Genomic DNA, 17,874 nt, shown 5'->3' on the forward strand with positions numbered 1-17,874 from the left:
AGCAGCCACATCAATCTCTGCATCTCATTTCCCATTTAGAATTGTCAACAAGGGCTTTAAATATCTTGGGGTAGAGATTACTCCTGCTTTTTTGTCCCTCTTTACTAAGAATTTTAATATTTTGTTTGAAAAATGTAAAAAAGACATGGCTAGATGGATGAATCTTCCACTGTCCCTAGCAGGCCGAGTTAATCTTATCAAAATGGTCGTGTTACCAAAATTTCTTTACTTCTTCCAAAATATCCCCATCCTGATAAAAAAATCGTTTTTCAGCTCATTAGAGAGTAGTATATCTTCCTTTATCTGGAACGGTAAACCACCCAGAATCAAAAGAAGCTCCCTCCAAAGACCTAAAAAGCTAGCTGGCCTAGCTCTACCTAATTTTATTTACTATTATTGGGCATGTAATATAAAGACAATGTTACACTGGATGGGAAGAGGGGGCTCCAGTAGGAGTGAGGCCTGGATGCAAATGGAGTTTGCCTCTAGCTCATTTGATCTAGGTTCCATACTTTGTGCCCCTTCTCCTCCCCCTCGAAGCCAATTCTGCGCTAATCCAGTGGTCTATCACTCTATTAGAATTTGGTCTCAATTCAGAAGACATTTTAAGTTGCAGACAATGTCGGTGCATTCTCCCATAAAGAATAATTATAATTTTCCACCTTCTCTCTCAGACTCTACCTTTGGAACTTGGTCCTCGAAGGGTATTAAGTCTATTTCCAATCTTTATGTAGATGGCAAGTTTGGATCATTTGCCCAACTCTCTCAATTATTTGATTTACCCATGTCTCACTTTAGATTTCTCCAAATTAAACACTTTGTCCAGAAAAGTATAACCTCCTTTCCAGATTTTCCAGCGAGCAATATAGTTGACTATATCCTTTCACTATCCCCATCACACAAAGGTTTAATCTCAAATCTCTATAATAGTATAGGCAATGTCTCCCCGCATTCTTTGCAGGAGGTCAGGAGACTTTGGGAGGATGATCTTGGGGAGGAATTTACAGATGATCATTGGAAGGCTGTACTTGATTCAGTTTATAAATCTTCTCCGTGCGCCAGACATAATGTGATACAACTTAAAATAGTTCTAAGAGCACACTTGACCAAGACGAGGCTGGTGAAAATCTTCCCTGATATAGACCCTACGTGCCCTCGCTGTAAAGGCCAACCAGCGGATTATATACACATGTTCTGGTCCTGCCCCAAACTTTATACATTCTGGGCCAACATCTTTAGCGCTTAGGATACTTCAAAAAAACATTACCCCCAACCCAATATGTGCCCTATTTGGATTTATCTCTGAAAATCGCCCCCAAACATGCCCCATTACAGCATTCACTTCTCTGATTGCCAGACGTCTCATTCTGCTCTCCTGGAAGGAGCAAACACCACCCAGCTTCACTAGATGGGTTAAGGATGTAATGCATTTCCTGAAGCTGGAGAAGATCAGGTATACCCTTAAAGGCTCCGTGCAAACATTCAGGAAGGTTTGGAGCCCCTTCTTAGAATACTATGAGAGCTTACAAACACCCTTAAATACGGATGAATAAGAAGTTATCTTCAGAGTGAAGCGGCAACATGTCCCCCCCCCCCCCACTTCCCCTTTTTTTTTTTTTTTTTTTTTCTTTCTTTTTCCTGTTATTACTATTTATTTATTACGTATTTGACTGGACTTATTTAGATATCTTATTTGTATTATTATTATTCTATTCCCCTCTTATTTTTTCCATTCATTCCTTACTGTACTGGAAAGGTTATTATGTATTGTATATGCTCCTGCAATCCTTAGTTGGATCAGCACTTCAAAGGACAATCATTCTTGGGGAGATCTGGATTTAAAGGGACAAACTGGGATGGTTGGGATGGTTGGGTGGGTTGGGGTGGGGGGTATCTTCATAGGAATTAATATTTGTATAACACAGCAACATTTGGTTGTATACATTTGGTCCAATATGTGTTGTAAAAAATGTTACATGGTCTAATAGAAAATCAATAAAAATTGTTAAATGAAAATTGAATCAAGACGAGTAAAATTAAATATTCGCTCAAGACCAACTTTACTTATCACACATTGCGTCTCTGAAATCGTGTGGTGATTTTCCAAATGATACAACTTAGTCTAAATAAGAGCAACGTGGAGTCCTCGGATTTCTAAAAAACAATACAACATTGTGACAAACATGTTGTATGGACAAAAGATCTAAGATTTAAGACGGCTAAGTACAGTTTTTCAACCATCTAAAGTTTTTGAACAGACGCTGTTTAGTAACAATAATACCTAGTCTTCTAAGAAGATAAATAGAAGATATGGTTTTAATAAAACTTTAAAGATTTGATTTAAACAGTCTTTTAATTTTAAAATATCTATTTTTAAAGTTATGCTTTTAAATGAATTTAGTATAAACTCTGGATGTACTCTGCAGACTAGATTTAATGTGACATTGTCCCCCCCGAGACTCATCTGGTATGTCGCCCTATATCCTGAAGCTTCAGTTCACACTGTAGTTTATCACCGGGAGGGTCTGGGGCTGTTATAGGACAACTTAAGCTATTTGCTTTTTTGGATTGTTTTTATCATTGCATAAAGAACTACTTAGCCTCTCTGGAAATGTTTTTATTTAGCTAAAACTTTGTTTACATTTTATTTCATTTTTAAAAAATGTAGTTTTCTGTGATGGTGTACATGATCGAAGTATCATGTGTGTACATGTTTAGGGTGTACATGATCAAATATGCAGTTACGGTACAAAAATCATTATGTTTTTTTTTTACATTTTATATTATAAACAATTAATTTATATACTTTTAAAGAATAGAATGTTTTCTGTGTTTAGGTGTACATGAATATGAAGTTACAGTACAAACATCATTATAGCTATGGAAAGCCATAAAAATTGAAACCCCAGCATGGACAAAAAATGCTGATTGAATCTTTTCATGTAAATGAGATTTAAGACGACTAAGTACAGTTTTTCAACCTTCTAAAGTTTTTGAACAGACATTGTTTAATAACAATTATACTTTAGGTCACCGTTAAACAAAATCATTACAGTATTCTTCTAAAAGATAAATAGAAGATATGAATCTATAGAAACTTTAAAGATTTAAACAGTCTTTTAATTTTAAGGTTATGCTTTGAAATGAATTTAGTATGGAAAGACGTTAGCAGACTAACATGACATACGCTCTGACACGATGCACAGAGGCTCGGTCTGTCACCCGATATCCTGAAGCTAACATTATTGTCAAGTAACTTCTTTCTCAGCGCTGATCGGAAGGACCTTATAAGCAGCCTATCAGTGGGACAGTCTCTAAATGTTCTCATGGTTGCTCTCTCTGAAGATAGGCCTATGTTGCTGTCATTTTCTCACAGATACAACTTAAGAAATTATTGAACATTTCACAGGCGTGAGATGACTTGTGACGCTTCAAATTATTTTACATACCCATGATAAATAAAAAAAATATATACTTACTTAAATATATATACTAAAGTCGAATTTTTCCACAGACCATCGTTGTAGAATATTTGTTTTTATTAAGACTTTTAATAATTTATTTAAAACATCTTTTATTTTTAAAAGATATCATTTAAACTTTTATGATTTTACTTTGAAGTAAATTCAACACAACATTCACAATGTCTCATCGCATCACTGAATACACTCCTCTGAGTCAGAGACGCTGGTGTGAGAGAGAGAACCACTCTGTGATTTATGTTAACTCTCTTAAGACCTTCTTGAACGTGTAAGTTCAAGAGTTGTAAGTTTCTAAACACGTAAGATGAATTTTATTTATTCATCTACAACTAAAATAATTGGTTTCAGTAGATTTTTTTAGTAAGATATTTATTTTATATTATTGTGTGAAATATAAAACATTATTCTCACTTTCACCGTGCTCAGGAATGTGGAGTGGGGTCCTGTTTCATATGTCAGAGCTCACATGCGAAGGGGGCGCGCACAGACACACAGACACACACACACACACACACACACACACACGCGGCTCCTTTACTTTTTGACACACATACATTAGAGGCGCGCTCCCTATGTTTTGAGACAGTTATGTTTATCTAAAATTGAAATACTTGGTTCGGTAGATTTTATAAGTATTTCATTATATACTTTTAAAAAGAACAGAATATTTTTTTTTCAACTTTAGTTTAATTATTTTTGTGACCCATTTGTATGGACAATGATGTGTTAGGAGCCACTTCTTCAACTCTCTTCAGCTCTTCTTCAAATGTAAGATGATTTTTAAATTTTTCTAAGCATTTCATTATATACGTTTAGCAAGATATTTATTTTATAAAGATTTCATTTATATACTTTTAAAAGAACAGAATATTTTTCAACTTTAGTTTGATTGTTTTAGATTACATAATTTATATAAAGGATAGAATGTTTTATGTAAGATAATTATTTTATATTATACAGTTTTAAAAAGAACAGTGTGACGTTGTTTCAGCACAGTGACCGAACAGCTGTCAGTGCCCGTTGCTCTGGAATGCGAGGGGGGTGTCTGTGACACCACACCACACACACATAACTAGAACATGACACCGGCCGTCAAAACGTCTGTTCTATTTAAATAGTGTCCAACTCCCTTACATATACCTAAACCTACCCATCTCCACCCCTTAGATCTGGATTCAACACCCCCCTGGATCTCATGTACTGCAGTGAGGTGCTACTGAAACGGGCCAGTAATATCTGGGCCAATAACAGATTGTAATATTAAGAATCACCGAAAACCAAACAGTTTTCAAAGTCTGGGCTTTCTAATGATAAGTATTGTGTTTCTATTCCAAAGAGTTGATGAGCAATTGACTCATGTTCATTTGTTTATTTTTCTTTCTTTCTTTCTTTTTTTTTTTTTTTTTTTTTTTTTTTTTTTTTTTGAATGTTGCACTTGTTCAATTTAATAAAATTAAAACTTTAATTGTGATCATTAAAATAATTGAATATTAAATATTTAGTGGCCAAGTTTTGCTCATTTATTAATAGTGTGTATGCATGGGCGGATCTACAGGGGGGCAAGGGGGGGCAGGTGCCCCCCCACTCTAGAGCCTTGCCCCCCCAGCTGCCCCCCTAACTTTGATGATCCAAAAACTGTACTTACAAAAACAACCCACCACTATGTCCAATACATTTACCAAAAGTGAACAATTTAATTTTTCATTTTAAATGTATTATTCGCCCCTCCCCCTGCCTCTCAAATAGTTACGTCCCTGATTCAAACGTGCAGAGCGGCGTTCGCTCAGTCTGGCTCACACACTGTCACACAGCAAGTCTGCTGCGGTGCGGTGGTCCTGCAACCCGACTAGACTGAGCTGCCCCTGACAGAGCCTCTGAAGGTGAAGTGAGTTTCCCCAGGTGTAGTTTAAACACACGTTTAACTTAAAGTTACATTTGTAATGAATGTATTGTATGCTAAAGACGATTCAGCATCAGCAAAAACAGCGAGTCTATTACGTTAGCCAAAATCAGCGGTCAAATCGCTCCCTCGTGATTTGTAAGAGCACTCTTCCCTTTGATTAGCCTAATTTTGATTTTAGTAAAGACAAGAACAGCTTAAAAAAATATATAAAATACTGAGGGGCAGCGCTAGGGCTGGGCTAAGGGGGCTTAAGCCCCGAATGTTTTTAGTGAAGCCCCGAATATTTTGTTCGATTGTCTTTCTCACAGAGCAAAGCAATTAATCAGAAAAACAAATGTGAATAAGATTACAGCGGCCGCGATGACCTAATCATGAACAGTGCATATTACATTTTTATTTATATTTTTCCCTTTGCATTGAAGGTACTTTTGACGTGCTTTTGCAGCGTTGAGCATTGTAGCCAATCACAGACATGTCTGTTGATCACATCGGCCAATCAGAGGCGTTTAAATGAGTCGCTGTGCTGAAGATGTGTTTTGCGCGAGCTCACCGAGTTCACGTTCGCAAACCTGTCATTATTATTGGCAATAAACTTAAGATGCAAATAAGAGATTCACTTGATATTATTATTGATGCTGCTCTGATGCACTACATTACGCAACGCTCTGTTTGTTGTTAGGAAGACTAAAAGTTCAGCGGTCTAGCTCATCAATGTCAAAATGATTAAATAAGTTAACGAATGCCTGGTAAAATGTAAGTAGAATGTTTTTTTGTTTTTTTTTTGACTGTTTTACAATAGAAAAGTTCAACTACCGAGACAAGCAACGTATATATTTTGGGCTTCGTGTGCACATCTAAACGATCAAATATGTCAAAATGGCTGTCTTGGAGATTCACTTAAACAGTTTATTCACTTAAATACAGTTTATGTCTTAAATGGGCGTTAATAGTTGGGAGAAAATATGATGCGTAATAATGATTAGATCTGCATTTGGTCTTAAAGGGGCAGCAGTCTAATAAACCTGCTGACGATTGCTCCATTAATGTGAACCAAACAACAAAAGGCAAAGAGAAAATCAGTCACAGCTCTTGAATGAATAATTTTGGCTTTTATAACTTTAATCTATGATAACCTATGCAGTGTTATTTTAAATCTGACTTTATTAGATGTCTTTTTAGCCCATATTACTCCTGAACAGTAATGCCGACATTACTGAAATTAAAGCACTGGGTATATAATTTGTATATTTGTTTAATTGTTTACTTTTTTTGTTTGACCATGTGTTTGTACTTTGTTTTTGGTGTCCTATGTCTTCTGAATATAAAACACAAAAGCCTGCACCCTTCTGCAACATTCTGCATGCATATTTTATTTGTTTTGTTAAAGCATTGCTTTTTCTTTTACTATAGATATTTATTTTACATTTCAAAATATAAAGCAATATTAAATGTGTTCATAATAGTTTTTCCCCCCTTTTTTTATATAACAAAAAGAGCCGATAAGAATACCGTTAAAGTACCGGATCGATAAGGAGTATTGGTAAGAGTAGTAATACCGTTAAAACCTTAACGATACCCATCCCTATTGGCAGCAACGAATTAAAAGTTATGGCCAATTTAACTGCGATTTAAATTCAGTATATATACTTCTGCCATATGTTGCCACCCCTCAAAAATTCCTGCCCCCCTCTCGCCACCCCATAAATATTTTTCTAGATCCGGCCCTGTGTGTATGTATATATTAATAGAGCTCCCCCTGTCAATGATCTAAAACCCCCTCAGCACATGTTAAAAATTCTCTGGTTAGTAAAACTTGTCTGATCGGTGCAGAGATCTGTAATCAGCAATAAACAGGAATATCTGCTACAGCAATCTGTCACGCGCCATATTAAATCAAAACAACATTGTTTGAGTTTCATGATAAAAATGGCATCGTTTGTGTCTGTTTTTAGAAAGTATTATAACACAAAACAGCTAGGCACACGCAAAAAACAAACAAAACAAACAAACAAACAAAAAAACAGTGCCTATAGTCAAGTTTCTCTAAAGGGCTCATTTTGACTAGAAATTATATTTAATCTAATCATATAGCCTAATCACGAGCTAACGCTTATTTCTATTACAAAAAAGTATTATCAAGAGTAGACTACATGGTTTTGATTTCATTATTGGTGCGTCATTACATAATCCTCGCAAATTCAATCTCAAATACACAGTTATTGCAAACTGTACACTAGTAACTCATTACACTAGACTAACCTGGTTGCAGTCTTGATCGAAGCTCTTCTGTATTTTGCGTCCTTATGAAAAATGAAACCGACGAAGCTCGAGCTTGAAGTCCACGAGTTGAAACGGAGAAACTCTTGAGTGACGAGTACACGACGATAGAAACTAAATTATACTTAACATACGGAACTGATATATTCTATTTAGTTTTAAACCATTTTCGTAACATAAATAAAAGGCAAATAAGGTTTAAATCTTTGAAAATTAATCAAAATGAACAAAAGCAAACTTTCAATGCCTTGAATGTCTTGCCTGAAAATTTAGTAGAGTTTGATAAACGTCCTTTTTCTTTATTACATCTTAACACGAGAAGCCTAATAAAGCATCATAATGACTTAGTATCTCTCTTATAGTATAGATCATAAGTTTAATATTATCGGATGTAGTGAAACCTGCATAAATGAGCGGTCATATCTGAACACACTCAACATGGACAGGTATGTGCTGTATAATAAAAATAGAACAAGCAGACTGGGTGGGGGTGTGTGCTTATATGCCAACATACAGCAGAGTGTAGCTGTTCGGGATGACCTACTTTTGGATGTTGGGTTATCAGATTTCTTATTTATTGAAATACATAATGAAAATATGAAAAGTATAATTGTTGGAATCGTCTATCGACCTCCTGACTCTGACTTAAATTGTTTCTTGACCAAACTGGATGAAATAGTATAGCATCAATTACATGAATAAACATTGTTTTATTCTTGGCGATTTTAACATCAACTTAGCTAAAGATGACGGTGCGAAAAATTATTTCTTAAATTGTCTGTATTCTTCTTCTTCAAAAAAAAAATGTCCAACTATAAGCTCATATACGAGAGTAACAGAAACAACTAAGTCCACCATTGATAATAGTATTACAAATCGTTAGCCTCATACTTGCCTAAGTCATATTTCAATGTCTTTGGAAAACAAGAAGAAAGAAAAAATGACTTAGGCAATTATGCTATGAGGCTAACGAAATATCAATGTACATTTTGACTCAGGTGTAATTATGTCAGACATCACAGATCATTTTCCAATTGTACTTTTCATAGACTTGGATACTAAGACCAGGCAACAACAAAAGAAGACATTACCTCTTTTTAAAAAAAGCATAAAAGTATTAACAGGAAAATATTTAGATAAATTGCTTGGTAATATTAGGCATAAAACATGGGATTATGTATTTAGCTGGAATACTCCGGAAGGAGCCTATAGTGCTTTTATCAATGAATTAACCAACAGTATTAATATCACTATACCGGGAAAAAATTGTTAAAGGAGATACAAGCAATCAAAATACTTGGCTTACAAAGGGAATCCTAAAATCAATTAAAAGAAAAAATAAGCTTTACAAATGCTACATTAAAAATCCAACTAATGACAATAAAGAAAAATATTCTACATTTAGAAATAGACTCACAAAGTTAATACGAATAAGGAAGCGGAATTATTACACTGATTTAATTAAGGCTTCTCGAGGTGATCAAAAGCGATGCTGGAGAGTACTAAATACTGTGCTCAGCCGGGATCAAAAAGCAACTGTCCTTCCAGAAACTAATGTCAAACATAATGATAATCACTATCTCAATGATGATGATCTTGCCAAAGGTTTTAACAACTATTTCATCTCTATAGGCGAAACTCTTTCAAAATCCATAAATCCTCCAGGGGGAGCTTCATACCAACAATATTTAAAAGGGAATTATTTGAATTCGTTTTTTTTTTAACACCTACCGACAAAATGGAAGTTTTGACAATTTTTATGAATATGAAAAGCTCTTATACTGCTGGTGTGGATGATATATGTAGCAAAATTGTTAAATCTATTGCAATTGAAATTCTAGATCCACTTGTCTATTGTATAAACCTATCTTTATCTCATGGTGTAGTACCAAAAATGACAAAAATTGCAAAAGTTATACCAATTTATAAATCTGGTGATAAAAATAACTTACAAAATCATCGACCTATATCCATTTTGCCTACTTTTTCCAAGGTGCTTGAGAGGGTTGTGTACAATAGACTTAGTGGTTACCTGGATAAAATGAATATACTCATCCCATCTCAATATGGCTTTAGGAAAAAGAGCTCTACTTGTTTGGCAATTCTGGATCTCATCGAGAAAATCAATGACGCTATAGATAATGGTGAGACTGGTATTGGTGTATTTTTAGATTTATCAAAAGCCTTCGACACCATTTATTTAGAAATTCTAATGGGGAAATTGCAACACTATGGTGTCAGAGGGAAGGCACTCAGCTGGTTCAAAAGCTACCTAACTGAAAGGGAGCAATTTGTCCAAATAAACAATAGTTATTCAGAATGCACAGATATTGTTTGTGGAGTCCCCCAGGGCTCCATATTAGGCCCACTTCTTTTTATTTTGTATGTAAATGACATTATAAGCTCATCAAATATTTTTCATCAGATTGCAGATGACACTAATTTTATTTTTTTTGTCCCATAAAAATCTTGATATTTTACAAAAGCTTGTTAATGAGGAATTAGTTAAAGTAGATAGTTGGTTTATATACAACAAATTATCTGTAAATGTATCTAAAACCAAATTTATTTTAATTTGTTCAAATAGAAGTCGGACAAACATTGAAAGTATACAAATCAAAATACATAATAAAGTAATTGAAAGAGTAGAGAACATCAAATTCTTAGGAATTTATTTAGATGAGTCCTTAAACTTTAAACAACATATAGAGTTTTTAACAAAGGAATTGTCAAAATATGTTGGTTTGTTCTATAAATTAAGATATGATCTTCCTTTTGATGCTCTTCTAACATTGTACCGGTCACTTTTTGAATCACATCTAAATTATTGTAATATTATATGGTGTAACACATATCCAAGCCATCTTGAAAAATTGCAGATTCTACAGATTCTACAGCTTTTTTTATAGGTATAAGCTTTTGAAGCTCGCTGAGTGCAATAGTTTTCAAAATGCTTGTATTATGTATAACGTAGTTCATAAATTGCATCCAAAACTTTGCCATCTCATTCCAGTAACCTCGTCTATTCATGACCATAACACTAGAAGGAGAACTCTATTACGAGAGATAAAGTGTATAGTTTTAGTATAGCTTGTAAGGGTCCTGGGATCTGGAATGAGATTGACAATTCTATAAAGGAACTATCTTCTCTTGATATGTTTAAAAAGCATTTTAAACACAAATTGTTACAACATTATGCTTGATAGACACCATAAGGCTGAAGGTTTATTATTTTATTGACTTATCTGACTTTCTTTTTTGTGATGTTTGAATACCCCTATTATTGGCTTTGTTTGAGGGATGGATGAGATGTGTGATGTATGCTGACTGGTGGGAGGATATTTTGTGGTGAAATGGTGGTGTTGTTGGTGTGGATGGGTATTGGGTGGGTGGATTATTATTTGTTGTTATTAGTGCTGATTATGTGTCTTGAAGGGCCCTATTTATAAGCCGGTATGGCTTCTGGGGAGTCCTTTTTTACAGAATGGTATCTTCTTTAAATCTGTAAATATGAACTTGTTGTGTTCTGTGAATAAACAATTAAACAGAGAATGATCGCCCTTCTTCTTCTTCAGTCTTCTTCTTCTTCTTCTTCTTCTTCTTCTTCGAGTCCCGCCTCAAAAGAGGAAGAACAGATCAAACAGCTGGCAGAACAAAATACACATGAAAATGATGTTTCAAGATGTATATTTACTAGTTTAGTTTAGTTTAATTGGCGTTTTTTTCCGCACACGAAAAATGACATTACAGATTGACAGTTCATGTTTTAAAGCAGGCTCAAAATGAACAGACTTACAGACTTTATTAACTTTTTCAGCATCATTGCAGGTTCACCGAAGGACACTGATTTTACTGATTACAATAAAACACCAATACAAACCCATAGTCTAAGATAAACTAGATTTAAACTAGATTATAAAATAATAATAATAACATTAAAAACTATTTTTTAAATAAAAACAATTACAAAAACAAGAGTAAACGCTCTCTAAAACTTGAAACATTTGCAAAAAGGCCTAAAATATTGAGTAGGGATGAGAACTGAAGCCTCTTAAATGTTTTCTCTGATTGTTTCAGGAAAAGATTGAGCCTCAGATTGTGAGAGTGAAAACACTGCCATCTTGACGAAGGTAACATTGACTGCAGTCAAACACCAGAATGCACTGCTCCGTTTCTGGACACTGATGTGGTTAATCCAACACTATATCACGACCAATTCGTACGAATTCGTACGAATGATAAAAAGTTGGCTAATTCGTACGAATTCGTACGACCTCACTCGTACGAATTTGTGTGATTTGTCTAAACCCACGTGATGGGTAGGTTTAGGGGCGGGGTCAGGAGTAGGTCATTCGTATGAATTCCTATGAATTGGGCAATTTGTAAAATATGTACGATTTTGCAAAAATCGTACGAGTGAGGTCGTATGAATTCGTACGAATTAGCCACCTCGTAGAATTTGTACGTTTTCCCGTGAGATCGGGTTGGTTATTCCCAGAGACATCTTTATAATGTCTATCCAACAAACTCTAGGCCTACTTTTGTTGATCTTTCGAACATTATGTGTATTTTGCAAAGTTGAGGTAGAAACTTTGCTTCATTTATTCTACTATTAAAATCAGGTTAAATCTCTTTGGGAGAACTTGCATTGTTATCTTTCTCCTATTATAAAACTTTTTTTATTGAAAGATCGCTGATATCTCCCTCATTGTAAAATCTCCTTAACTCATTTATAACAATAAGAACAACAAGTTTCTTAATAAGTATGATGATATTTTTCTTACTGGTTGAGGTGCCATTGTTATTTCTCTGTATTTTTATTTTCTCTTTCCTTTTCATTTTATGTCAATGTATTCAATGCAGTGCTGTTTCTTTTCTTGCAATAATAATAATAAAAAAATAAATCCCAGAGAAATAATAAATACATACTCTGTCATTATCATGTATATTAATCCCCAAATCCTTTTGCCATATTGTTTTCAGGTTATTACGTGTATCTGCAGTCACACTGAGCATTGATCTGTAACACATAAAGCAGTCTGAGCTTAACATAGCAACTGAAGATGGGCATAAACAGGGGTATCACTTGCATTCAGTTTGTTCTTGACACAGTGTCTAATCTGCAGATACTTCCAAAAGTTTCCTTGACCCCCAATATTATATTTTTTCACCAATTCAGAGTGACATAAACATAAACATAAAACATACTTTTTACCATTTGACATAAATAGTCCATTCTCATCCAGATCCCCAATTACAGTTCCCCCTTTAATCTGCCATTGTTTCTAAAACACCCTGCTTTACTTGTACATATTTCAGGGTAATTCCACAATGATGCATATGACTGTGTGTAATGTGATGTCCTGCACAATTTATGAATTTTGCTCCAAACATGTCTTGGATGTATTGTCACTGGATTTGACTGGCATTGTGAAATAATGCTAATGGGATGAAATGGTGGGGCCAGTTTCTGTCTTTGATCCAGTCCGACTCAGAATCTCGTCCCAATGCTTATCCAGTTTGGCCAAAAGAGATATTATACACCTCACATCGGGTAATCCAAGGTCGTCCCATAATGTTTGGGTCTAGGGTTAGAGTTAATGTTGATGAGTTCCTCTTAATACTGTAAAAAATGAGGAAAACGTGTCATTAGTCACTGCCGCTCTAAGATTTCTATATAATAAACTAACCCAGGACCTAAAAATATGACCAAACCCCAAATTCGACAGGGTGGATTGGGCTTTTTGTCCGTCAAATTTCTGGTTTAGTCATATTTTTAGCCTTTTCAGCATCTAAGGATATAGCCGTGATCAGGGTGTTTTCTGAAGAGTTTATCCACATCAGATGAATTAGCCTTCTCATATTATCAGCTGCTGATAAACATGATTCTGTGCTGAAGTAAATGCTACAGAAAAATAAATAAATAAATAAATTCTACATGAAAAAGTTCAGGCAAGAATTCAAAACATCAAAGTAAATCCTATATTTGTACTCAATTCAAGCTTGTAGAAATTAAAGCATAAATATCAACGATATAAAATTAAGTAAAACCTACTCAACTTTTCTAATAGTGTTTAATGAATATGAATAATTTCATGAATAATTAATACGTTTGTTTTATCATTACTTTTGTTTTTAGGTTTGGTAACTTGCCATTTTGTGAGTCCACATTAATAAGACTTACTAGCCTAAAATTAGCCAGACCCAGTAAATCCGTATCAGTTTTAGGTATTAGTGTTACACATGTGTATCTTTAAAGCCTAAGCAAGTACAGTTATGCAATTATTATTGAATTATTAAATATCAAAGCTAAGTAGAAGCTTAAGAAGCAGAAAGTCAGAAGCCAGAAACATCGCTAGCTAACGTTACATGGTCTATCCAGCCATTCCCATTAATACCTGAACAAAAACATCATTTGTCATTAATGTGCATTAATGGATTTAAATGTACACCTCGTCGATGTCCTTTATACCGTAACACGAACACATAAGATAGGTAATGTGTATACATATGCGTTACTATTAACACACAACACCCTGATTGCGTTCTTACATTCATTTGAAAAAAATAATAAAATAACGTACTTACTTGATATATCTTATCCACCGATTCCTCACGGCATCACTCTTGGGGAATCGATGGAAACGGCATGTGTTGACCAATGAGCGGTGATTGCAGTCAGGTACAAAGCACTGCACCATGTTGCTAACTGTTAGCTGCTAACGTTATCGTTAACCGCTTTTCACACACGCACACAATATAAAATACACGATAAAATACACGATGATAAATATAAAATTCAATACACAATACCTATAAAACACTATTATTTACACGATTACTACTGAAATAACTGCTATAAACTGATAAACTGCACAAGAAAAAGTTTGCGTGGCTGTCGTCAGATTTGAAAGTCGCTCTAAAGGCTCTTTCGCGGTTGTGGCTTCAGTCGACTTCAGTGAGGCGCGGTGGTTTATGGCATGAGTAGTTCCTTCGCTCGGAAATGAAAATATGTACACAGTCTTGTACCTTTTGACTTTTTTTGGATTTTCTCGTTGTTTTTTCACTCGAAACGATATGTTGTATGCCTATGAGTTCAGCCGTAGCTGGTTATCCTCAGACATGCTCTAAAACTCTTTAAATACGGATTTTCCAAAACGTCAATGGGAGAAATGAATGGGAAATTTACTTCCGGCACCAAAGCGCTCTCGGGCTGTGGGCGGGACTGTGATGCTCTATTACTCTTGAACTTCCCCTTCGCTTCTGAAATGTTGACCACGCCCCCTGTATGCGTGTCACTTACACTTACTTACACTTACACTCCATTTGAGAGCAGACTGTACATTAGCACACACACGCAAACACACACATTCTCACCGCTAACACTAGACCAACCTTCAGTCCTGATGGAAGCTCTTGTGTGTTCTGCGTCCTAATAAACTTCCATGATGAAACTGGAGAAGCTCGAGACACCAGCTCAAACTCCACGGGTCGACACAGAGAAACTCTGTGCTTTACAGTGACATGATGAAGACTAAATTACATTTAACACGCACATTTACACTCTATCCAGTTTAGTTTTAAAGCATTTCCGTAACACAAATAAAAGATAAACACGGCCTATAGCATTTAAAGTGAGCTAAAATGACGTTAGAAAAACAGCAGCACATTTTCAGTGCTCCTCCATTATTTCTCTCTCTCTCTCTCTCTCTCTCTCTCTCTCTCTCTCTCTCTCTCTCTCTCTCTCTCTCTCTCTCTCTCTCTCTCTCTCTCTCTCTCTCACTCTCTCACTCTCTCACTCTCTCGCCCAGAACAGGCTGAACCCGTAAACCTGTACAATAACAGAGCAGAATCAAATGAACATGACAGTATAATTTCAGAGTGAATAAAATGTGTAATTTATAAAATGTCTGCAAATACAGAGAAACAAAACTAAGATGAGGAGAAAAAGAAAATGTTAGAAACAGCTGAAGCTCTTTAGACTATATTTAACTGTAATGTTAATGACCTCAGCGATATTACAGTATATTGGCCTTAAAGGACAATTCCAGTGAAAAATGAACCTAGGGGTATTTAACACATAGTTACCGAGTCGATCGTTCCCTGCGATGCGTTTTCATGAAAATCGAATGTATAGAGTTTTATCTTTAAAAACGGATTAGCTCATAACACTAGTCTATGGGGCACAGAGTAAGTAAAAATAAATCGCTAGTTAATACCACTAACAAGGCTCAAAATAGCCTCACACTAACACGGTAACATAATGAGGGTCCCTACATGCAAACCGAAGCACTGAGAACTTTGTAAGTGTACAGACAGTTTAATAAGAAGATACTTCATAAAGACAGTACATTACGCGTTGACATGCAGGATCCATCTTGGAAAACAGTCTCGACTAATCGAGCCACGAACACCGTCGATAGGATAGCTGGTCGATAGGAGTTACGTTTGTGAAATCTAACGTAGCACGGCGTTCGTGGCTCGATTAGTCGAGACTGTTTTCCAAGATGGATCCTGCATGTAAACGCGTAATGTACTGTCTTTATAAAGTATCTTCTTATTAAACTGTCTGTACACTTACAAAGTTCTCAATGCTTCGGTTTGTATATAAGGACCCTTATTATGCTACCGTGTTAGTGTGAGGCTATTTTGAGCCTTGTTAGTGGTATTAACTAGCGATTTAATTTTACTTACTCTATTCCCCATAGACTAGTGTTATGAGCTAATCTGTTTTTAAAGATAAAACTCTATACATTCGATTTTCATGAAAACGCATCGCAGGGAACGATCGACTCGGTAACCATGTGTTAAATACCCCTAGGTTCATTTTTCACTGGATTTGTCCTTTAATGAATTGCATGTCTTCAAATATTTATACAGAGGTTTTTTTTAAATAAAATAAAGAAAATCTGAAAAAAAAAAAAAAAAAACTTTATGCATGTTACACCTTGATCAGACTGGTTCTTCATAAGGCAATATGCAGTTAAAGATACACATGTGTAACACTAATACCTAAAACTGATACGGATTTACTGGGTCCGGCTAATTTTAGGCTAGTAAGTCTTATTAATGTGGACTCACAAAATGGCAAGTTACCAAACCTAAAAACAAAAGTAATGATAAAACAAACGTATTAATTATTCATGAAATTATTCATATTCATTAAACACTATTAGAAAAGTTGAGTAGGTTTTACTTAATTTTATATCGTTGATATTTATGCTTTAATTTCTACAAGCTTGAATTGAGTACAAATATAGGATTTACTTTGATGTTTTGAATTCTTGCCTGAACTTTTTCATGTAGAATTTTTTTTTTTCTGTAGCATTTACTTCAGCACAGAATCATGTTTATCAGCAGCTGATAATATGAGAAGGCTAATTCATCTGATGTGGATAAACTCTTCAGAAAACACCCTGATCACGGCTATATCCTTAGATGCTGAAAAGGCTAAAAATATGACTAAACCAGAAATTTGACGGACAAAAAGCCCAATCCACCCTGTCGAATTTGGGGTTTGGTCATATTTTTAGGTCCTGGGTTAGTTTATTATATAGAAATCTTAGAGCGGCAGTGACTAATGACACGTTTTCCTCATTTTTTACAGTATTAAGAGGAACTCATCAACATTAACTCTAACCCTAGACCCAAACATTATGGGACGACCTTGGATTACCTGATGTGAGGTGTATAATATCTCTTTTGGCCAAACTGGATAAGCATTGGGACGAGATTCTGAGTCGGACTGGATCAAAGACAGAAACTGGCCCCACCATTTCATCCCATTAGCATTATTTCACAATGCCAGTCAAATCCAGTGACAATACATCCAAGACATGTTTGGAGCAAAATTCATAAATTGTGCAGGACATCACATTACACACAGTCATATGCATCATTGTGGAATTACCCTGAAATATGTACAAGTAAAGCAGGGTGTTTTAGAAACAATGGCAGATTAAAGGGGGAACTGTAATTGGGGATCTGGATGAGAATGGACTATTTATGTCAAATGGTAAAAAGTATGTTTTATGTTTATGTCACTCTGAATTGGTGAAAAAATATAATATTGGGGGTCAAGGAAACTTTTGAAAGTATCTGCAGATTAGACACTGTGTCAAGAACAAACTGAATGCAAGTGATACCCCTGTTTATGCCCATCTTCAGTTGCTATGTTAAGCTCAGACTGCTTTATGTGTTACAGATCAATGC

General features: G+C 35.2%; 1 protein-coding gene across 1 annotated transcript in view; it reads right to left on the bottom strand.

The window, feature by feature from the left end:
• LOC311079171 (interferon-inducible GTPase 5-like) overlaps nucleotides 1-8,139 on the bottom strand; it is a 31,110-nt gene extending 22,971 nt beyond the window's left edge. The window contains exon 1 of the mRNA XM_084108383.1: nucleotides 7,645-8,139. The gene's annotated coding sequence lies outside the window, so the exon portion shown is untranslated. The remainder of the gene's footprint in view (nucleotides 1-7,644) is intronic.
• Nucleotides 8,140-17,874: the final 9,735 nt, after the last annotated feature.

Source organism: Abramis brama (genome assembly GCF_963993115.1).
Source record: "Abramis brama genome assembly, chromosome: 3".
In the NCBI taxonomy this organism is placed as follows: Eukaryota; Metazoa; Chordata; class Actinopteri; order Cypriniformes; family Leuciscidae; genus Abramis; species Abramis brama.